This window comes from Gorilla gorilla, chromosome 12 (assembly GCF_029281585.2).
Source record: "Gorilla gorilla gorilla isolate KB3781 chromosome 12, NHGRI_mGorGor1-v2.1_pri, whole genome shotgun sequence".
In the NCBI taxonomy this organism is placed as follows: Eukaryota; Metazoa; Chordata; class Mammalia; order Primates; family Hominidae; genus Gorilla; species Gorilla gorilla.
The window spans coordinates 137,898,300-137,923,202 of NC_073236.2; the positions used below are offsets into that span (position 1 = coordinate 137,898,300).

The 24,903-nt window shown below is 39.9% G+C and overlaps 1 protein-coding gene across 19 annotated transcripts in view; it reads left to right on the forward strand.

Moving 5' to 3' along the window:
* MYT1L (myelin transcription factor 1 like) overlaps positions 1 to 24,903 on the forward strand; it is a 539,395-nt gene that overhangs the window by 256,970 nt on the left and 257,522 nt on the right. For all 19 annotated transcript variants that reach the window (XM_031006771.3, XM_055378700.2, XM_055378703.2 and 16 more), the window contains exon 4: positions 18,095 to 18,240. The gene's annotated coding sequence lies outside the window, so the exon portion shown is untranslated. The remainder of the gene's footprint in view (positions 1 to 18,094; positions 18,241 to 24,903) is intronic.

A 24,903-nucleotide genomic window follows, 5' to 3' on the forward strand; every position in this document is an offset into this window, starting at 1 on the left:
AAAATCCCACATAGTGGTACTATTTCCAAGAGAGAATGATAATGGCTTATAAAGACAGTAAAATGTCAGAGAACAACAGCTTTCAAGAGCCCACCAAAGACATATAGACAGGGGCTCTGCCGAGCACTGCCTTAGGAGTCAGCAGAGAGCGGCTTTCAAAGACGGGGTCATTTGAATCATTGGGCTCATCTTTCAAGGGAAGCTTGACACGGAGTCTTTTTTGAGGATGATGTCATGACATAGAACCCAAATGTTAAAAATCTATATTTACAATTCCATATATTTATCTTCCTGCCACAAGTCTCCACCTGGATGTTCCAGATTTATCTCAAAATCAAATTGTGCCAAACTAAAATCTGCTCTCCCTCCTCGCCCACAGCTCTTCAGTGCCTCTGGTCTCTGTACACCTCTGTTCTCACGCCTGAGCCTGGTTTTAGGTCACGATCACCTCATGGCTGGGTGGCTGCAGTAGCCTCCTAATTAGTTTGCCTTCTTCTAGACGTCATTCCCCTTATCAATTCCCCCATTCCAGCCAAAGTGATTTTCAAAAAATGCAAATTATATCACCTATCCTTCCATACTTTAAAATCTGTCATGGCCTGACTTTCATTAGGACAAAGTTCAAATGTTTCTTCCCACCAGTTTATTTTTGGCTATTCCTACTTTCCTCTTATGTCTCAGTGTCAGTATTAATTTTTATGAGATTCCTCTCATCAGTGCCCCCTCAAACTGAGAACTCTTGTCTTTCCAAGGTAAGCCCATGGCGTCCTGAGCTTTTCTGTATTGTAAGGACATTTATCGTATTGTATGGTACTCATCCAGTTATTTGTCAATATCATACCCCAGACAGTAAACTTGGTAAGTACAGAGTCACATTTTGTTTCCTCTTTTTTCCCCTGTGCTGAGCTCGTAGTAGAACACACAAATATTTGGTGGATATCTGACCAAATAAATGAATCAGTGATGATTAAACATTATCCTAATCTCATTATTAATGGAGGTCTGCACGTTTTTATTAACCAGTAGCTCATATTACTATTTTCATTTTAAGGTAATAGAACTACATTTCTTTGAAACCTTTCAGAACTCCAAATTGGCTTTTCCCCAATTAGTCAGGATTTATGAGGCTTTGTTACATATTAACATTTTTTATTTCCATGATATAAATCAGAAAGCCCCCAGTGGGTCAGGATTTATCTGTACATTGTATTCTACAGCACCATTCCCTTTTATTTTTTAGACTTCACCCCATATCCTCTTTCCCCACTATTATTAACACAACTACTAGGATAATCATTCTTACCTTGTATTTGTATCACTTCATTCTTTCTAAGGTGTTTTCATAATTTTTGTCTCATTTTATCTTCAAAATAGGTCATTAGGAATGCAGGTATGTAGACACTTCCCACACATGAATATTCAAATCGATATTAAATGACTTTTCCAAGGACACTCAAATAAGTAATGATATACATGGAGCCGATATTGATGTCCTGGGCTCAGTCCAGTCACAGCCCTTTGTCTTTTTCTTAAAATGAATATTTACATCATTGATTTTTTACTTATTATCAAGTGAATAAATTATTATAACTGATGTTGCCTGCTTTAATATTTTGAGTTTGAGAGACATGTCAGGATTTGCTGAATGCATGGTGTACATGACACAATAAACATATGTCCAGACAAACACAGTTGTCAGTTCATCTTGCTCATCAGGGTAAAGCGAATTGGGTCAATATCAAATCTCAAAAAGGGTTTGCAACAAAAGTCAAACCTCAGTATCAAGCCAGAAGGAACTTGTTTAGAAGTTCTTCCATGTCCTGTCATTGCTTTGGGCACTCAGTCATCCCCAGTAAGGCTGTGAGCTGAGAAGCAAGAGTGGCTTCCCCCACCCTGAGCGACCCCACAGCACAGAGCCTCCACGTGGGGTGAGAGGTGGTGTCGCAACGCAGGTTAGACAGTTGGATGGATAGACAAATGGCAGGGTGATGGCAAAATGGAAACATGGGGTAGATTACCTTAACAGGAAATATGAACTTTCCTTTTGCAAAAAAAGTAGGTAAGAATGATAAATTTACTATTACAGCTAATCTCTCTTACTCAAATTAGGTTTTTCCTATATTTTGGGGATGTAGTAGAAATGGAACAGCAAAAAAGGATCAGCTAGATTTTTGTTTTATTTTTCCTTGCTTAGTGACAAATAAAAACTGAATATTTTTATGGTGTACCATGTGATGGTATCTCATTATGGTTTTGAGTTGTCTTTCTCTAATGACCAGTGATGATGAGCTTTTTTTCATATGTTCGTTGGCTGCATAAATGTCTTCTTTTGAAAGTACCTTAAAAAAATTTTACAAGAAAAAACAACCCCATCAAAAAGTGGGCGAAGGATATGAACAGACGCTTTTCAAAAGAAGACATTTATGCAGCCCACAAACATATCAAAAAAAGCTCATCATCACTGGTCATTAGAGAAAGGCAAATCAAAACCACAGTGAGATGCCATCTTATGCCAGTTAGAATGGCGATCATTAAAAAGTCAGGAAATAACAGGTGCTGGAGAGGATGTGAAGAAACAGGAACGCTTTTACACTGTTGATGGGAGTGTAAATTAGTTCAACCATTATGGAAGACAGTGTGGTGATTCCTCAAGGATCTAGGACTAGAAATACCATTTGAGCCAACAATCCCATTATTGAGTATATACCCAAAGGATTATAAATCATTCTACTATAAAGACACATGCACACCTATGTTTATTGTGGCACTGTTCACAATAGCAAAGACTTGGAACCAACCCAAATGCCTATCAATGATAGACTGGATAAAGCAAATGTGGCACATATACACCATGAATACTATGCAGCCATAAGAAAGGATGAGTTCATGTCCTTTGAAGGGACATGGATGAAGTTGGAAACCATCATTCTCAGCAAACTAACACAAGAACAGAAAACCAAACATCGCATGTTCTCACTCATAAATGGGAGTTGAACAATGAGAACACATGGACACAGGGAGGGGAACATCACACACCAAGGCCTGTCAGGGTGTCGGGGGCTAGGAGAGGGAGAGCATTAGGAGAAATACCTAATGTCAATGACGAGTTGATGGGTGTAGCAAACCACCATGGCACATGTATGCCTGTGTAACAAACGTGTACATTCTGCACATGTACCCCAGAACTTAAAGTATAATAAAAGAAAAAAAAATTATTGCCCAAATGTCAAGGAGTTTTCTCCTTGTGTGTTTTTCTAAAAGTTTTACTCTGCAGCCCCAGGCTTAAATCTGCCCCAGTCCCAGGCTAACCCCAATAGCCACAGACTCCAGGCACCCGTGGCCTCAGATAAGATGAATTTTAAATTCAGATTCATAGAGGGAAATGTTCTTATCCTACTTACCAAGGAAGGGTAATAATAGCTAAGTAATTGTGACTCCCCCTCCCTTTCTCTCTTTTTCCTCCACACACTTGCACTTATACATATAAAAAAAAAAAAAACACAAGAAGAACACAGGTGTCTGTGTCCAAAAAAAAAAAAAGCCAGTATTACTGTTGGATCATTAAAATAAAATCATAATTTTTACCTTTAGATTATTTTCATATGATTTTGTGTCATTATAGATGAGAAATACTATTATCTTTCAGATATTTTCCTTAAGGTGAATTGTTTAGCAATATGTTTATTTACAAAGTGAGTAATACATTACATCTATATTTATTGAGGATTTACATGATGGCATTTCAGAATTTTAGCTAATATGGAATGTGCAGGGAAATGGTTTACTCAAGCCAGTTGTGAACTGGAGGGTCCCTGGCCTGGGTGTCAGGACAGGGAGGGTCTGGGTCTCATCTTGCCATGGCTGACCTGCTCTGTGACCTCATCCCAGTTTGTCTATGCACTGAGTTTGTTTTCCTGGAGAAATCTTCAGCCACTGCAACCTCGGACTCTCCTTTCTGCTGGGGGAAGCCCTCTATGGAAATGTGTGCAAGTAGGGCTCTGCTGGCCAGGGTATCAGCTCCTCATGTCCTCAGCTCATCCCCACATTCTCCCTGGGTGGCTTCTAAAGTGTCTGCTCCAAACCCCTGGGACGTCAGCAATCACCATGTAAAGTTCACTGGACCAGAAGATTCCTCAGGTTCTTTCACGTATGAGCAGGCCCCGACACCATTATCTTGATAGGAAATTAAACATCTAGGATGTCACTTTTTCTGTCTCCAAAATTTGGTATTGTCAGACTTCAAAAAACATTGTAATTAAATGGCAGGGGACAGTATCTCATCTGGGCTTACTTTCCATTTCTCTGACAAATAATTGTTGATTATTTTTCCACACACTTGTGGTGTATGTGTTCCCGCTTGTGAAATGCTTAACATTTTCTGCACTATCTTTTATTGTGTTGAGTATGCTTTTATTTATTTTTAGTGCTTTATATATTCTTCATGTAAATAAAAAATATATCTTCTTCCAGATTATAACTTGACCTTCCACTTTCCTTAAGATGTCTTTTGATGAACAAATTTTTAATATTAATATTTTCAAATTAATTCATCTTTTCTTTTATAGTCAGTGCTATGTGGGTCCTGTTTATTTTTCCCTACTCCAAGGTTTAAGTACATAGTCATCTATGTTTTCTAGGAAGGGTTTTACTTTACTTTTATGTTTTTGTTTTTGTTTTTGTACAGACAGGATCTTGCTAAGTTACCCAGGTTGGTATCAAGTTCCTGGGCTCAAACAATCCTTCTGCCCTGGAGTTACAGCCGTGAGCCACTGTGCCTAGACTTAAGGCTTAGTTTTTGATATTTAATTTAACTCCTTAATCCATCTTAAATTTTCTTTGCATATGATGTGAGAATACAGTTCCATCTTTTGTTAGTAATCATTTTTTTCATTCTACTTGTTAAGGAATATATGTATTTTTAATCTTGTGGCATACCTTCTCTATTCTGAAGTCTCCTCATGCAATATTCATAGGCCTATTGACAGGTTTTTTATTCTATTTTATAGATTAATTTCTGTATCCCAAGTCAACACCACATGGATTTAATTACTACAGCTTCAGAATAATTCTTAATGTCAGGTAGAAATACCCCCCTTTCCTGATTCTCCTTTTTACAAATGTTGGAGATATTCCTGACCCTTTACTTCTTCGTGTACACCTATAAAGCTCCTTGTAAGTCTCATTTGATATTTTGATTGAAATCACATTATCTATTGGAGAAGAATTGAGACCGTTACCATATTAAGTTTTCCTAATCACGATGTGGTTTATCTCTCCGTTGATTCAGGCCTCCTTTAACATTTCTTAATAAAGTTTTGTGACTTTCCCTCTAGAGGCATCACACACCTTTTGTTAAATGTGTTACTGGCTTTGTATTTTCTGACCAGATGTAAATGCTTTTCTGAATGGCTCCTCTGCAATGACACTGACTCACCCTGACTGCCAAGGCTTCCTGAGTTCCGCCATCTGGTCCAGATATTTATTGGTCAGTTCTTCTGAGGACAGGGTGGAGTAATAGCAAGGACAGGACAGCGGCAACTTTTCTCCTTTCCCCCATGCTTGCAAGGGGCAGCCACCTGCCCCTGACCACGTCACCTCTCATTCCTCCCCACGCCCCACCCCTCTTTTCTTCGTTTCTTGGCATTGCCCCCATAGCCTCTCCTGGAATTGGTCTTGCTGTAGAATCAGTAGTTTGTAGGTCAGCACTTTGGTAAGAATGAGAAACAAATATTATTTAAATTCACAACAAATGTACAGAGAATATTTATGAGCCATGCTATTTTAATGATGAGGAAAGTGAGGTTCACAAAGGCCAAGCAAGTGTCTGTGATCACACAGCAGGGAAGAGGCGGGGCTGTTCTTGAGGGTCTGTGTTCCTGAAGACGGAGATGCCAGGGGTTCCTGCCTCACTGGAAGTTGTGCTGAGGTTTATAAGAATTAATGTTTATAAAGTTCTTAGAACACACCTGGTGCCCAGCAAGGACGTATGAACTTTTCTATTATCATTACTGTTCCTCTGTGCTGATCTTGTTTAATAAGAGAAGTAGGATGTGGATCTAACCTAACATGAGATATAATTCTGGTGCCACATTAGAAGAAGTTTAAAGTGTTTGATATTTAAAGATTATAGATCACTTTTTTTGGAAATTGAAAGAAGGTATTTGAGCTGGGCTTTTTTAAATGAATAAAATTTAAACATTTAGTGGGAAGGGCTGGTGTGAAAAACGTCATGAGGCAAGGAGACAGGAAGACACACTTTTTTTTGCAAAAGGATAAATCATTCCTAGAAAACATCAGAATTTTAGTTTTCTTGCTGTTATTTTATGCCCAATTTCTTCTTTCTGTTTTAACTTCCAACTTTGGTTCTAGATGCTGTGTGTGTGTGTGTGTGTGTGTGTGTGTGTGTGTGTGTGTGTAAAAGAGAGAGATTGATATGCCCTAGGAAATTATTAAGTTCCAAAATTAGCAGCATTTTTATAAGTTAATTAAAAAGTGTCATCTGCTCCAAGTAGGTGAAAAATGCACATATCATATTGGAATGGGAGGCAGCATGGAGACATGCTGTTCTGAGTGCGAACTCATTGCAAGGAAGCAAGACGCTCACTGAGAAGTGCGGGGTAGACATGTGCTCCCTTTGTAGAATCTTACAGGAAACCGTGCTGGGTTACTGAGGCTGGTAATTTCAGGTTAGGGGAGGGTGATTAAAATGGCTACTCGGGATGAAGAGTTTAAAATGACGAGGAATTTGAGGCAGCTGATCAATTTAATCAAAGTGCAATTGCTTTGGGAAGGACTGCCTCTTTGAAAGGATTAATGCATACAGCAAGGTGACAGAGGAGATGTGCTGTCAAGGTTTTTATATTGCTATAAATTCTAACTTTGAATATATTTGTGACTTTGTAGCCATTAATTTGGGGTATTATAATTATTTTAAAATTTTTATTAATCTTTGATTTGAATAGTGTAGCTATAACTATACTACTATAATGTGATGAGGTTTTAGAAGTACATTTGATTTTTTTGTTTGTTTTCTTTTTTTGAAACAGGATCTTGCCCTGTAGCCCAGGCTGGAGTGCAGTGGCACTATCATGGCTCACGGCAGCCTCAATCTTCCCGGCCCAAGCTACGCTTCTACCTCAGTGTCTTAAGTAGCTGGGACCACAGGCGTGTGCCACCAAGACTGGCTACCATTTTTATTTTTCTAGAGATGGCCTCTCCCTATGTTTCCCAGGCTGGTCTCCAACTCTTGGTCTCAAGTGATCTTCCCAACCTAGCCTCTCAAAGTGCTGGGATTTCAGGCAGGCACAAGAGTCACTATACCTGGTCATACACTCATTTCTTAATTTTGACTTTATTACATCTAAACACCAAAATACTTTAATCAGGAACCATTTCATATTTCATAATGAAAATAAATGAGGAAAAGTTATTTCATTGAAAATTTTACTTTCCAACAAGCTTTTCTGAAATGTATTTTTATTTCACTAAAATAGAAATATCTGTCTTTTTCTACATTAATTCTATTAGATATGTTATATGTTTCATAATATTGTCAATGATTTCATCTAAACAGTTTAAGATTGTCAATAACTTATATTGTTTCTAATTCAGAATTGTATAGATTATTGCACTGAAAAAACTCACAAAAAACTCCCTGAGCAATATCTTAAATTCTCCTCTCTGTACACAGATACTTTTAGTCTCCCTCAGGGAGGTCATGATAATTATGTCCTTGATGTGTTCATCCTGGGAAACCTACACCATATCTACATTTCAGGATGTCAGAGTCCTTCCCTCCACCTCATCTTCTCGAAAATTTCACTTCCCCATGTTCTCCTGGACAACTTCTATCCTGTTAACAACTGGAAATCATCAAACCTTGCTGTGATGGTGTGGACTCCATTTCACCTGCTGTTAGGACACAGTCTCCCAAGCAAGGGACTCAGGGGGTCTGAAGCTAGGACTTGAGCTGGCTCCAACTCAACCAGGTCTAGGCACTGACCTCGTGTTTGCCCCAAGTGGCTTCTGAGAATGAAGAGGAATAATGTGAAGTCTGCCCATCGTATGTGGTTTCACACTTGCCATTTTCTATAGCCCCTTTCTCTGGGCTTCTCCCCTCCTCAGTTCTGCTGTCAACACTTAAAGAATCCAGATATCACATACAAACTGACCTGTGTGTCTAAAGAGCTTAGTTTTAAATAATGGGTATTAAACAACCTTTTGTTCAAGGCTCTCTACACTAAATTTCTAGAGATTCTTATGTGTCCGATCTCATGGCATGAATATCTAGTGTTAACATCTTTAGTGTAGACAGCCTCAAGCAAGGAGACCTGTAGAGATATGTTAGGAATTATCAAGGAAACGTGGTTTTTATGTTTCTTTGTTTTGTTTTTTTTGAGACAGAGTTTCACTCTTGTCACCCAGGCTGGAGTGCAATGGTGCAATCTCAGCTCACTACAACCTCTACCTCCCAGGTTCAAGCGATTCTCCTGCCTCAGCATCCCGAGTAGCTGGGATTACAGGCACGTGTCATCACTCCCAGCTAATTTTTATATTTTTAGTAGAGACAGGGTTTCATCATGTTGGCCAAGCTGGTCTCAAACTCCCGACCGCAGGTGATCCACCCACCTTGGCCTCCCAAAGTTCTGGGATTACAGGCGTGAGCCACTGCACCTGGCCATGTTCTTTTTTTTAATCCAAGTTCATGTCATCTGGCTCAGAATCCAGTTCTTGGCTCTATGCTCTGGGGGCACAGGCACCCCTAGTCAGGAGCCCAGGAGGCAAAGCACACAAAGACCCCCCACAGGTCAGAAGGCCCCACCCATGTGAAAAGGGTTTCTAGGAGGCTTTCTAATGCTGTCTTGTTAAATATGAACAGATAATGAAGATCTCTAGATGTTCGTGCAAGCTCTGTAATATAAAAAGGACCCAAACAAACAAAAAAGAAGAAAACAAAGACTGTTCAAGAGAAACAAAGAAGTTATCATTGACTTTGTCTGAGTCACAGAAGAGAAGCTACATTGGGTTTGCTGAATGAGAACACATTTATTTTAAGTAGAAGAAGGAGAAGATGAGTTGAATCACTAAGAGATCACTTAGAAATTTAAAGATGAGTGTTGAAATTTAAATTTAAAAAATCTCACAAGAGAGGTGAGAAGATAAAGGAAATCTGATTAGAACAAAATGGCAAAGGGATGGAAAATAAGATTGGAGGGTCTGTCCAGCTCCCGCAGGACCATTGGCTGAATCATGTAAGTTCCAGAAAGAGATCAGAGAAAATGGAGAGAAAACAACCACTGAAGAAAGCAGGGAAGACGATGGCCCTTGAAAAGCTGCAGGATATGTCACATGATGGGAGAAAACAGATCTACACACCCCCTCATTCTTGGGAAATACTAAAACACTAGAAGCAAAGAGAAAATTATGATGACTCTGGGCATGGGGGTCTAGGGGAAAGGATTCAAAGAATCCTCACGAGATAAGAAGACGAGGGAGAAACGCCATCAGACCTCCAGGGAAGTTATCTCTCATCTAGACTGTTTTACTCAGACAAATATTAGTTAGGTGTCAAGACAAAAATAGACATTTTAACATTGAAGAATCATTAAAAATCTCCCAACAACCTTTCCATAGGAAGCATGGGATTATGTCTTCCACCAAATCAAACAAACAAACAGAAAACCAACAACAAGTAAATCAAGACAGAGGAAGACAGGGATGCAGCAAAAAGGAGAGAGATTACAAGAGATGGGGCAGGGACCGGGTGATGGCCAAGGAGCATCATTACAGCCCCAGCTTTCAAGAGAACCAGTGTGGACCAGGCCAGATGGGAGGACACGGACGGCTCCCTGAGACTTTACACAGAACACCAAATTGATACCTAAGCTGTTCTTCCCTAAGAAGAAGATAGGACATAATTGGGAATTTGGGATAGAGTCATGATAAGTACATAGGAGAGCATGTGTGTACATGGACACAATTATATTAATTGCAGGGTAGTAATGTGCAGATAAGAAACATAGTATTAATGTGTGGTTCATCTGGCAATAGTCTCTTCATAGTTATGACAGTAAAGCATTTCCTAATAATCTCATGTATTGCCCAGTACAACCATGCTGGGGGCAGAAACTGTGAGAAGGGCTTGGGCGTGGAGCACATTAGTGCACCTCCCTCTTCCCCTAGATGAGACGTGGAAGTTCAGTGCTTCATGATGGGAAACCGCGCAGCCCCCTGTGGTAGAGACGCATTCGTGTAGGGTCTGAAGGCAAATGCCAAAAGAAATGGCTAGAAGCGTTGAAAGCTTTCCCTCTGGGGAGCTGGAAGTAAGACAGGGATGGTATCTGGGGAACATTGTTTTCATAATCAGCCATGTAGAGGTATTATACCCCCAAACCATGTGTGTGTATGAGGTTGATGAGAACACACGCCACCTTTTGAAAGACTTTTTCTTCATGTTCATTGTGATGGCTCACAGTTGCAGCCTGTCAGACCACAGGCAATCTGGAGCTGGGCTGCAGAATCTCTCAGGGTCCGGGATGAAGAATTTCCCAGAATCCAGATATCACAGGTCCATTGGGTGACAGGGAGCTGGAGTGAATGAGAGCGCAGTTACGCGTTTCATCTTTGGAAGAAGAGGGCATCAAAGTTCTTCAGCGTCCCTCTTCCCTCCATCCCTCTGGTAATAAACACATTTGGTAACTGACAAAATGCTCCTTCCCTGACATTGACAAATTCCCTGGGGTTCTCAAGGTTGTTGCAAGGGGGTCTATGTGAACAAAGGCACTAAACACAGCTGTTTCAATTTCTATATTTAAAACTGAATAGCATAAATATAGTTTTCATTACAAATAGAACTGCTTAGAGGGGCTCCAAATGGGATTCTAGCTTGCCAGCAGCTCTGGCAGTCACCAGAGGTTAAGCCCCTGTGCTGGCAACCCCGTGACTCGGCTCTGCACCCCTCAGCCACTGCGGCCCCCACAGCCAGGCTGCAGGGTCCACAGCTCCCTAATGCTGGGCCATGGACGAGTTAAACCACACATTTACAATGAGCCACTAGTGAAAACAAGAAGCATAAGGAACCCTGAGAATAAAATACAAACTAGCAAGGATCAAATCTGCCTCAAAATTATCTGTACCCACTCTCTAAGTCACGTCTATTAATCAAAACCTTCCCATTGCAGATCACTATTTCTCTGATTCTTTAAATGTTAAAAGGAAAAACAATTTACGGTGAAATGTATAACCAAATTAGCTTTTTTATATATTAAGAATAAAAATAACTATTTATAATATATATATGGAGAAGTGCTTACAAATATCAGCCTAGAATGTTGTCTTCTACCTCATCATTTGGCAACAAACTTTTTTAAGAACCAAAAAAAAAGAAAGGAAGGAGAGAGAGAGAGGGAAAGAGAGAGAGAGAAGAGGAAAGGAAAGGAAGAATAGAGGGAGGGAGAGAGGAAGTGGGCAAAGATGGGAGGGAGGGAAAAGGAAGGGAGGGGAGGGAGGGGAAGAGAAGGGCAGAGGAGAGGAGGGGAGGGGAGGGAAGGGAGACAGGGAGAGAGACAGTGAGAGAAGAAAGGAGAGAAAAAGTGAATAAACAAGTTTGGCTTTCTTTAGCCTCAAATGCAAAAATTTCAAACAGAATGTCATTTTATGCCTACTTTTCATTACAGGATATATCATTAAATTTCAATCTGTCTCTTAATATATAATCTGTCTAAATAACTAAACATAAAGTAATAGATCATTCTTGAATTTTTGGACAAATAATGATTTTTTATTCACTACATAATTAACTCAAAATAAATTAAACAGCAAGTACCCTTGTTAAAGGGGGAAAGTAAAAATCTTTTTCATATATCATGAATATTAATAATGACAAAGGTAAAATGAATTTTATAATACAGCTATGAATAATTCATTGATCTACAACTGAGTTTGTACAATCACTTATTTGTTCTATACGATATGAAAATGAGGAAATGGCCTAAGTTCCTGCGAAAGGGACCCTATGGTCCCAAACTGAAGAGCAGGGAGTGTCACCCCTGAAGCTGCAGTCCTTCCTTGCTGCCATGCTATCTGATGTGCCCAGGTGTTGTGGCTGGCCATGAGATGACAGATAGAAGTTTGTTAGTTTAGTTCGTCTTTGGTTCACTCATGAAATTGAGCAAACTTCAGTTCCACACATGCTCTATGTCTGCAGTGGGTCCAGTCCTGGGGTTTAGAATCTAATGGGCTCTGTCCCCTGCCCTGAGGAGCTCGTGGTGGGGTTGGGGTGCCGCTTAGGAGATCTACAGTTACAGCATGGTATGCTAAATTCTCTGACAGAGTCAAGAGAAAACCATAACACAAGATGTGTTGCAGCCTCCAAAGCTTCCTACAAAACTCTTTCTAGGAACCCACCACATTTTCAGTGACAGTCATCCGTTTATAAGTATTTATCTATAGAACAATTTTTCTCTGTACTGAGGCCTTTCCTTATTCTTTCTTTTTTTAACTGCGATGATTCTGAAAGGTGAAGAGCCTATGACGCAGACATAATTAAGGACTTTCAGAGAGAAATTTTTCATAGAAATGTCACCCATGCATTGTGTGCCCCCTGCCGAACTGCAGTCCTGCGTCCCTTCGTGCTTTGGTGCAAGGCCTTTGGCAGGGACTGTGTGGAGAACTCACTGCATGCATGTCCACCCTCAGTGGGGATGAAGTGCTGCCAGCACTGAGCAATGCACCTGGTTCCAGGGGGCTCTGCTCATCAACACAAACGGAAAGTGAGACCATTGGGTGCTTCCTGCGGTGCTGTGAGACCGCCGCCGGGTGCTTACTATGGTGCCACGAGACCGTCGGGTGCTTACTGTGGTGCCGCAAGACCGTCGGGTGCTTACTGCGGTGCCGCGAGACCGTCGGGTGCTTACTGCGGTGCCCTGCATGTTTTGTGTTGCATGGGACAAGATGGCATGTGCTTTCATGGAAAGTCACTGGAAATAATAAAACAATCCTGCAAAAAGCAGTTGCGACCCCGTTGATGCCCTCACCCAGAGTAAGAAGTGGGGATGCTATGGCCGCTGCAGGCCCACTCAGCCAGGCACCCTTTGTTCAGAGAAATGGGAATAGCCATTCAGTTTCCGCCAGTGTGGGTGACACACAGACCTTTTGAGGAATGACAAGACCACTGTGTCTATAAGACTGAGTGAATTCTTCCTTCTCTCAAACAGCAGATATGACCCAATTGTCCTTGAGTTTATACAAACTGCAGTCACACTTAGGTATGGTTTCAATTCATATTCCACTTGAAGGTAGTAAGATCTATAGTTTTGTTGCCCCCATATGAATGAACACTTTCTTTAATCATCCTCAATCACTTCTAAATATTGAGGGAATCCTGGGCAGAAACATACTAGAGTGGAAACAAGACGCAGATGTCACTGAGAAGGAGCCTCACATCCCTGGGCTCATCTCTGAAGTAAGAGAATCATACCTGAACTGTCCTCCCCACAGGGGATGATGAAAACCCAAGAGAATAATGGATTTAAAATCATTTTGCAGAATGTTAATATGCCACTTTTACTACTGTTATCATTCCCCAGTGTTAGAAAAAAGACTTACTTAAAATGTTTTTACCTAATAAATTAGTGTTTATTCATTTATTTATTCATTCAACATGAATTTGTTGATCATTAGTGTGTGCCAGGCACAATTCTAGACTCTTGTGATTTACAAATAAGTTAGATAGCAAAGTGTCTACCATAATGGAATGTAGCTTTTCCGTGGGGGAAGACAGAACATAAATGCATAAACAGGTATATACACACACATAATCCACAAGGGAAAATTGATGAATTGGATGTCACTAAAATTAAAACTTTTGCTCTACAAAACACCCTGTTAAGACAACGAAAAGACAAGCAACAAGGTAGCAAAAATACTTAGAAATCAAATATTCATCAAAGAACTAGTATCTAGAATATACAATGAAATCTCAAATTCAACGATTTAAAACAATGTAGTAAGAAAATGGGCAAAAGACATGGGCAGATAGTTCACTAAAGATGAAATTTAAATGTACATGAAAAGATATTTAATTCCATCAACTATTAGGCAAATGCCAGTTAAAACCACGATGAGCTGTCACTACATACCTAGAATGACTGACATAAAACACAGAGAAAACACCAAATTTTGACTAAGACAATGAGAAACTGAATCACTGGTACATTGATCGAGGCAAAGTGAAATGGTACAGCCACTCAAACCAGTTTGGCGTTTTCTTTTAAAGCTAGCCATGTAATTGCCATATGACCCAGCTATCCCACTCTCAGGCATTAATCCCAGAGAGATGGAAATGTTCATTCACAGTAAAACCTGCACACACATCTTTACAGAAGGTTTATTCATGGTAGCCAAAAACTGGAAATAGCCCAGATGGCCTCCAGAGCATGAAGAGTTAAACTGTGTACAGCCATGCCATGGAATACTACTCAGCCATTAGAAAGAATAAACTATTGATACAACCCAGATGGAAGCTCCAGAGAATTATGCTGAATAAGAAAAGCCAATCTGCAAGCTTTGCACAGTGTATGACTTCATTTATAGAACGTTCTTGAAATAACAAAACGACAGGAAACACTGATGAGTGGTTGCCAGGAGTTCAGGGTAGGAGAGTTGGCTCTGAAAGGGAAGGAATATGGGTGTGGCTCTGAAAGGAAAGAGGCTGGGCTTGGTTATGAAAATGAAGATGGTGGGGGTGGCTATGTGCAGGGCAGAAGTGGGCATGGCTATTAACTGGAAGGGGGATGGACGTGGCAGTGAAAGACAATGGGGTGGTCATGGTTATGAAAGGAAAAGGACGGGCGTGGCTCTGAACAGGAAAAGGGTGAGTGTGGCTATGAAAGGGAAAGGAGTGCACTTGGTGATGAACAGGAAAAGGCTGGGCGTGGCTATGAAAGGGAAGAGGGTGGACTTGGTGATGAAAGGGCAGGATGTGAGCGGGGCTATAAAAGGACACAGAGGAACTCTTGCTCCTTCGGTGATAGTTATCTGCATGTTGACTGTGGTCATAGACACGGAAACCTACACTGGTGCTAAAATTGCACGCACATATATGAACACAAGAGAAGTAGGAAATCTGGACATCGGTGGGACGAATCAATGTCGTTCTGCCTGTATGTGCTATGGTTCTGCAAAATGTTGTCATTGGCGGACACTGAGACGGGTGCATGGGATCTCTGTATTCTTTCTTCCAGCTGCATGTGAATCTACAGTTACCTCAAAACAGTTTAAAACCAAAATCTGTGTGATATAATCCCAGATAATGACAAATGCCGTAAAGAAAACCCCACTCATTCTCATTTGGGAGATTAGAGGAAGGGTGGATGAGGAGAAAGGCCAGCGAAACTTTGGCTGAGAACAGAGTGTGACTGAGAGCCCCAAGGAGCTTCCGCCTGGCTGGTGTTATTTTTGTTTTGCAGCTAAGCTGCCTGCTAAACATGCCGTTTAAGAGTTCATCCTGGGAATTCCATTACCAATGATCACAAGCAGCATCTGTGACAGGGAACTGTGAGCAGCCAGAACCGTAGGTGCATATTCCTTCCTACCGCACCTGAAGAACTGGGAAAAGGAGGTCACTGACTCACTCACTCCTTACCTAATTGTTCTGTGAATCTTTACCTAGTGAGGACCTGTTGTTAAAGGCACACTGTAGTTGGATGGATGGATGGATGGATGGATGTGCACACACATTTAGTAAGCAGCAGCATCATATACCCTGCAAGGGCATTTAGCCTATAGTCCATTTGTCAGTGGCTTTTAAATCTACATCTCATAAATTACTCCCAGATGGGAATGCATCTTGGAACAAAGGTAGTCTCACCTCCAGCAATTACTCTAACTCCCCTTCCTCCAAGAGGGGTTCTCATGTTTGTGAGGGTGTGTCCTCACGCCTGGAGAGCCTGAGGGACCCAGGAAAGGAGGCAGGAGCACCCAAACTGGAGTATTTGGACAAGCAGCCCTGATGAGAGGCTGAAGGTGCTTTGCTGTTTCACTTGGGAACGGGAAGGGCACTCCTGACTCCATGATTTGTGAATGTGCGCATGGAGAACAGAGCACGCTCCAAATAAAACCTTTCATTTTGTCCACGAAATTCTGTTTTGTAGATACTTATCACTTTAATGAAAAACCTGTCCCTCTCCTGACAATGGTCAGTCATATCTGCCATTGAGGCACTGGGACTGCAGCTGCTCCCACAGGAATGGCCTGATGGTCTCCAGGTCTTCCTCCTTGCTACCTTTCGTGAACACTGAAGAATAGAAAAAACACTTTTCCCAAAACAACGATGGACAACGCGATGAATCTATAGAACATGCTAACAATCTTAAAGTGATAGAGATGAATTTTTAGGATTACCAGTAGAGTAAGTCATTGTGTAAATTAACATAATAATATTTTATGAAAGCAAAATATTATGATTGTTTTAAGCATAGTACTGGCAATATATTAGAGTGGCTTTGATTATTAATGTCCAATCCTACTATTTCTCAATCACTTGTTTTGCTTTATGTTGGTTTGTTTATAAGATTTATTTAAATTTGCCCATTTTTTGTCTTTCAAATGGTGAGAATTAACTTGCATTTTTATAAAACCACTATGTCGAATACCATCCCAACCTTTCTTAGTCAATTTAGTAAGTAATAGCTCAGAATGTGTTGGAAATAACTGTGCCTACTATATAAACATTAATCACAGAGGTTTATGCATAAGCCCCATTTTAAACACTATTTGGATGTTGCTTTATAGCTATAACAAATAAAAAATTTTAAATTATTACCCAAGATGTTGCATTTTGTTTTGCTTTTTAATTAATAGCATGCTCTTGTAAAATCTTTTATGTGGAAATCACAACTTATTTGCTATCCTTTGAACTGAGAAGGACAAAAATACAAACACACATGACAACCCGCTGATGATATAAGCTATGAAATACATGTACAGATACATCCCATATGCTTCTGTAATTTGTTTCTACACATTTTATAGTCTTAATACTTTGTAGACTCAATCATAAAAATGACTCTTTCCCTTAGTTTTATAAGAATATAGTTTTGTGTATTTTTTATATTACAAAGAGTAATTTCATTAATTTTCTTAAAAGGTTTTTCTATAAGGAATGATTTATTGGAAATTAATTGGGTGTGATACGAGGTTGTTGTCACCACCATCCCTCTCATCTTATCTCCATGCATCTCATCTCTTGTGTCTCATCTCCATGCATCTCATTTCCATGTATCTCATCTCCATGTGTTCATAATCTCCATGCATCTCACCATCTCCATGTGTCTCATCATCTTCATGCTTCTCACCTCCATGCACCTCATCTCCATACCTCTCATCATCTCTGTGTGTTCCATCTCCATGTGTCTCATCATCTCTTGTGTCTCATCTTCATGCATCTCATTTCCATGTATCTCATCTCCATGTGCTCATGATGTGTCTTGTCATCTCCATACATCTCATCATATCCATGTGTCTCATCATCTTTATGCTTCTCACCTCCATGCACCTCATCTCCATATCTCTCATCATCTCTGTGTGTTCCATCTCCATGTGTCTTATCATCTCTTGTGTCTCATCTCCATGTGTCTCATCTCCGTGTGTTTCATCTGCATCTGTCTCATCTCCACGTGTCTTTTCATCCCCACGGATCTCATCTCTGTGTCTCATTATCTCCATGTGTCTCCACATGTCTCATCATCCCCATGCGTCTCTATGATCTCATCTCTGAGTGTTTCATCTCCATGTGCTTCATCATCCCCATGTGTCTTATGGTCTCTGTGTATTTCATCTCCATGTGTCTCATCTCCTAGTGTTTCATGTCCATGCATCTCATCATCTCCATGTGTCTCATCTCCATTTGTGTCATCATCCCCATGCATCTCATCTCTGTATGTCTCATCATCTCCATGTGTCTGTGCACCCAGCGTGGCCTCATTGCCTACTTGCAGCAGATGCATTAAAGACCTGACAATCACGTCCCTCAGGTAGAGTTTTGCTTTTACTGTGAATATCAGCCTCATTATTCTGCCTTTTTGTTCTTCTCTAGAGTGGCCACATCTGGTGGAAGAAGAAAAAAATGTAGTTATTGAATTCAATCAAGTGTTTGCATCTTTCAAGCTATCAACAAAATTCCATCAAGAAAGGTTCCAGTTGGTCTCACAGACATATGGATATCCGAGGAGCCACCTAAAGGTGAGGAACTCTATGTGGTATTAATATTTTAAGCTTTACATGCAGACAGGTGTTTTGCATATTTACCTTAAAATATGTTACTTTGAAAAAGCATAAATATAGGTTTGTGAATGAAGCAGCATTTTATTTGATAAAGAATACAACACCTCTTGCTTTTAATAAACAATTCAATATAAAGTCAGAATGTGTAATCTCTTGGTAAACATAGACTCAAGTAGCCTTCTGTTATCTAGTTATAACATCACCCAAAAGAAGAATTTATGAGCATACTAATAGGCCTGGTTCACCTTTCAGCAATCATAGAGAAGCTCCCTTGTACAAAGCCCCTTTAAAATCAGATCCCTGTGTCCATTATTAGTTCTATTTTGGGATATTTTATATTTGAGGAAATTAAGAAGGTCATTAATTAGGGCCTGTTTTGCGTTGCCCAGGGTTCCTGTAGGTTTCTGTCAGTTACTGTTGACAAACGTCCCTTGCTGCCACTGTGGGCTCTGGGAGTCATGCTTCTTGAAAAACTTCAGGTTATGGCCTTTTGTTTTCAAAATAATTGTAAAATACATATAACATGAAATTTACCATTTTTACAGTTTTCAAATGTGCAATTAGTGATATCAAGTGTATTCACATAGTGGTGCAATGGTCACCACCTGCCGTCTTCAGAACTTTCTCGTTTCCTAACTGAAACCCTGTCCCCATTAAACACTACCTCCCCAGGCCTCCCCCACGCTCTCTGGGTCCCAGCATTCTGCTTTCTGTCTCTGTGAATATGACCACTAGTCTTACCTCATGTGAGTGGCATTGTACGGTATCTGTTCTTTTGTGACTGCTCTCTTTCACTTAGCATAATGCCCTCAACATCCAGCCATGTCGTAGAATGGGTCAGAACATCCTTCCTTTCTAAGGCTGAATAATAGTCCACTGTACATCTGTCAGTGGACACGTGTGCTGCCTCCACCTTTCAGCTACTGTGAATTATGCTCCTATTAGCTTGAGTGTAGAAATATATATCTGAGTCCCTGATTTCACATTTCCTGAGCATCAACCCAGAAGTGGAATTGCTGGATCATGTGGATCATATTGTATTTTTAATTTGTTCAGGAAATGCCACTCTTTTCAATAGTGGCTGCACCATAAAGTGGTGCATTATCACCACAGTTCACAAGGGTTCCAATTTCTCCATATCCAGGCCAACACTTAACTTTTCTGTGGTTTTCTTTTTTAGAAATAATAGATATCCTGATGGATGTGAAGTGGCATCCTGTTGTGGTTTTGATTTGCATTTCCCTCATTATTAGTGATGTTGAGCATCTTTCCATGTGTTTATGGGACATTTGCATGTCTTCTTTGGAGAAATGTCTAAGTCCTTTGCCTTAATCAGTTATTTGTTTTTGAGTTGTAGGAATTCTTATATATTATAGATATTAGCTCCTTATCATATATATGATTTGCAAATATCTTCTGCTGTTTCATGGGTTGCCTTTCACTTTGTTGGTAGTGTCCCTTGACACACAAACATTTCGTTGTTTTAAGTTTTGATGTTGCCCAATTTAGATATTTTTTAACCTATACTTTGGGTATCATATCCAATCAATCATTGCCAAATCCAATGTCAGGAAGCTGATCCTTCCTATTTTCTTCTAAGAGTTTTACAGCTTTAGCCTCTGTGTTTAAGTTGCTAACCCATTTGGAGTTAATTTTTCTTTTTACAGGTTTAAGGTAATGTTATAACTTTATTCTTTTGCATGTGGGTATACTCTGTGTGTTGAAAAGACTGTCCTTGCTCCAATAAATGGTTATGGCACCCTTGTCAAAAATCATTTGACCATATATGCAAGAATTTATTTCTGGGTTCTCTATTCTGTTCTACTGGTCTGTTTCTCTGTCTTTATGCCAGTACCACACTATTTTGATTACAGTAGCTTTGTTTTAAGTTTTCAAATCAGAAAGTATGAAATTTCTAACTGTGTTCTTTTTCAATATAGTTTTGGCTATTTGGGGATCTCTTAAGATTTCTTACGAATCTTGCAATATATTTATTTTTGAAAAAAAAAATGACCTTAAGATTTTGAGAGGGATTGCACTGAATTTGTAGATCATATGGCTAAGTTTCTTAATGAGACAGAAACAGGGTTTCTTATATTTTCTGGTAATGAATTTCTATATGCAATTTAAGCGTGTACCATGACCTTATTTCTGTTTGGAAGGAAAAAGTTCAGATTTTTACCTAGTTTTTCTGACCCTGGTATGATTAGTAATGAGCAATTACATAAGCATATCAAATATAAAGTTTTCTAAAATCTTCCCCAAAGATGAAGATGTTGTGTCTGTTTAGTTTCTTAAAAACTCAGCTTTGTTTTTAAGGCTTAATTCTCTAGCAATAATTTTGAAGGCTTTGTTCTCTAGTAGTAATTTCTTAGGTAGAAAGTCAACAATGGCATGGGATGTTCCACCTAATCTCAGTGATTGAAGATACGCTGGTGTCCAGCGGTTCATTGCTGGACATGTTTCCTGGGCCGTATTAGGTACTCAGTCACATCTCAATGAATCCACAGAGGTCTGTGCAAGCTGTTGAGGAGGACCCAGAAGAGATCTTAACTAGGAGCAGAGGAATCAAAGAGGACTTTGGAGAGCAGATCACTCCAAAAGTGGATCTTTAAAGATTAGTTTATTAGATGAATAAATCTGGAAATGGCTGACTTGAGAGAAGAAAAATACAAAACTTAGAGATGGGAAGCATCAAGTAATCAACGTGGAATACTATACAGTTGTCACGTACAGCTGCATGTTAGGACAAAGGGCTTAGCTCCCCATGGCTTAGGTTTGGTGTTTATAAAATGAGCCTGGCTACTGTCTGCGTTCTGTGGTCCACGGGAGACAGAATGGGATGTGGTTCTATTTCTTACCCTATCAGATGGAACGTAGAACAGAATGGTCCTCTCTAAGAAGTTGCATAGCTCCTCTCAGTCCTTGAAATTGATGACTACTTTCTTTCACTCATCTGCCTGCCATCCTTTCTACCCCCAAAGTTGGATGTTACTGTATTCAACTTTCTGAATTCAATTTTAGTAGCTGTTGTGCAGTTTGTCCAACTGTAGACTCCAGGAATTGTTCTGCTAGTCCTACCCTCAGATTACAACTCAGAATCAGAAACACTCAGATGGAAAGGCCCTTAGCACCACCGCCACGGCAAAGCAGCAGCTGTTGCACACAACCCCAAGTCCCGCTACCTTCTGCCGCTCTCAGCTCTTCCCTCCCCTGCAGTGCTCCCCCTACCATGTGTCATCTTTTCTGTCTGCAGCAGCTTAGCTTCCTTTAGCATCTCCACTTAAGAAGGACTTTGGGGCTTGATCTTATGGGGGAAATAAAAATGCCATAGAACAAGATTTAGATTTAGGGCATTTTTCTGTCCTCGTGTGTCCCAATTAGCCACTGTGATTGCTGAGCCGTGAACACCTGTGGCGCCTCCGCAGCTGGTGCTCTAGGAAATCCAATTTCCCCTGAACCAGAGCCCAGAGAGAAAATCACACTCTGCATCCAATTTCCATGCTAAAGAATTTCCTTAAAATAAAATCAATATCTGTTTCCCGAAAAACTACATGAATTGTGTTCTGAATGGTGACTATTTTAAAGAAAAGCATATCGTGTCCAGAAGGAGAAATCTGCTGAAATAGCTCCAACTCTGTAAATCTATATTCTTTGACCCTTTGAAAGAAATATATTTAAAACAGTGAGCAAATGTCATCAGGTAGTCCTGGAATTGCCAGCGATCACTTGTTTTTGGGCAAATCTCTACAAAAAATTTGTTCCTTTTTTTTGTAAAACAGAAGTAAATGGTCAAGTGAGATGGATATCATGAACCTAATGTAAACTACAAAAGATGATAATAGCTGCTAACCATTTATTAAGCATCCACTCTGTACCAAGCTTGGTTCTAAAAGTGCCACTCACCATGTCTCATTTCATCATCAAAAAACCCCCTATGAAGTTAGTACTATATACATATTTATATATATATACACACACACACACACGTATATAAGTTTATTTTCACAATACTGGTAAAGACATGCCTGGGACTGGGCAACTTATGAAGAAAAAGAGGTTTAATGGACTCGCAGTTCCACATGGCTGAGGAGGCCTCACAATCATGGCAGAAGGCGAAAGCCATGTCTTAGCTGGCGGCAGGCAAGAGAGAAATGAGGACCGAGTGAAAGGGGAAACCTCTTATAAAACCATCAGATCTCATGAGACTTATTCACTACCATGAGAACAGCATGGGGGAAACTTTCCCCATGATTCAGTTATCTCCCACTGGGTCCTTCCCACAACATGTGGGAATTATGGGAGCTACAATTCAAGATGAGATTTGGGTGAGGACACAGACCCAAACCTTGTGTATCTGTCTGTCTATCTATCTATCTATATTCATAATTTATGTTAGGAAAACATTAATGTACAGAGAAGTTAAATAATTCGTCTAACATTACACAGTTAATAAATGACACAGATGGGATTGAAATTTATGTAGGCATTTTAACTTCCAAGCCAATGTTGTTAACTACTGTGAACTCACTCTACTATCTCTGCAAAGCCATATGCAGATATTATACATTATTATTCTTGTGTCTATCTGATAACCATGTATAATATATATCACTTGTGTGCATAGATAATGTACTATGTGTATATACACACAGAGAACTTGTGGAACTGCTAGGTTGCTGCCAAATCAAATTGTTTTGCTTTAATGACTCAGTGCCGTTAATATAACTTTATAGTCATCATCCTCATACATGTTTCCCCAGAAAGCAACCAAATAATTTTGAGTCTTGCTTTGTCAAGATCCTCCTTAACTCATGGAATAATGCTTTTCAATTGTTTTCAGAGTGATTTATTTGTGTTGCTTCTATCATAATTGTTACGATTTCATTAAAACAATGTTTATTGCAATGTGATGTTATAAAATATTATGGATAGTTAAAAATAAATAAAATTGTTTGAGCTTTTATTTTTCTGGACTGTAGTTTAAGAAATAGTAGAAATTAGCATTTCTCATGACTTGTGTTATCAAAGTCACGGGCCACCAACCTGTAGGAGAGTAGGATGCCAAACTACTGATCCCTGTCCTCCTATTCCGGAATGTGGTGGAAACTGCAAATCATGGCATCTCCTTCCTCCTAACTGAGGACAATTACCTGAAGTCAGGCGACACCCTGATGGAAGCAAAGTTGGAAAATAGGATATGTGGTTCAGGACCATGGACCGCTTAGGGGGATTCAGATCTAAGGGGCAGTCAGATATTGTCAAGGGATTTAGACACCAGGGGTCCACCTAGGAGGACGGGAGGCAGGAGATTGCCAGAGATGAGTTTCTCTTTGCTTTGCTGAGAGTCCTGCTGTAGTTAGTGGAGTCAGCGCATGGACCACCTACCTCTGGTGTGTGGCACAGCCTTATAGGTCCTTCTGGGGGCTGTGTGAGCTGAGAGGTCCCAGCGGTGTCCGGTGCCCCACAGGTCCATGGAAGCTTCACACAAATGGATTTTCCACAAGAGAATTTCTAAGCTTGAATGCCCTTGTTCCCATTTCCCCTTGGAACAGAAGTAGGAAACTTTCTAAGCCTGAAGTTGTCAAGCAAGCACGACATTTTGCTGGAGCTACACAAATTCACATAAATCTCAGGAAGAGGTATCGGTTTCTGACCTCATCAGAATTCTTTTATAAGTTTTATTTTATTTTTTTTCTGGTCAGGGCAGAAGGGATTGGAAGACCGTGGAGTGGGCTAAAGTGGTTCCTCAGATTACTGGTACTAATGGTTTTGAACATCAGACTGCATCAGGCTCTATCCCTGCTTCACAAAATGAGAAGCACTAACACGGATGGAGGAGGTGCTTGGTGCACAGTGTCTGCATTAAGGCCGAGTCTGTGCCTCCAGCAAGCTCACAGTCCAAGGTCTGACACACTCCACAATTTATTGTGGACAGCCCCATGTCTTGAAGGAGGTACCTCTACAAATTCCCTGGAGACAATTTTTCTTCTGGAAGCCTGGAAAGAAATTTGTGTTCTGCAGCCTTTGCTGGGAAATGGTACTGTGGTGGTTTAAGCTGGATACTTTGTTCACTGTTTTCGTATTTTCTCTTTAGTAGTAGTTTACATTATTTCCTTGAGTACTAATTTTAAAAAGATTATATACCATCGTATTCATAAAAATTTACTATTGTTAGTATGTTTGGAGAAGCATATCCTATTTAAATAACTAGCAGCATCTTCCATTTAAGCTTGTTGTATGTAGACTTCGTTGTCTGCTTAGATCAATCATCCTTCTTAAATGTAGTTAGCCAAATTTTTATCATGAAAAATCGGTGTTGAGCTTTTAAATTTTCTTCCAAAAATAGAAATGTGTGAGTTTATTCAATATGCTGTCTCATACAATGTATCTCCCAGAGAATATTAATGTTTAGTAATACATAATCTTTCTTTTCACTTGTGAAGGAGAATTCTCATGTACCCACATTCCATAGAAGGTTCTAGAATGGCCATTGGGGGTACACTTTGTTAGGAGGAGCAATTCTCAGATGTATCATTTTCATTAGTCTTGTGGACAAATTCTAATTTGACCAGGATAAAAATCATGTTAGTGTTAATATCATAGGTATCTTTCATAAAT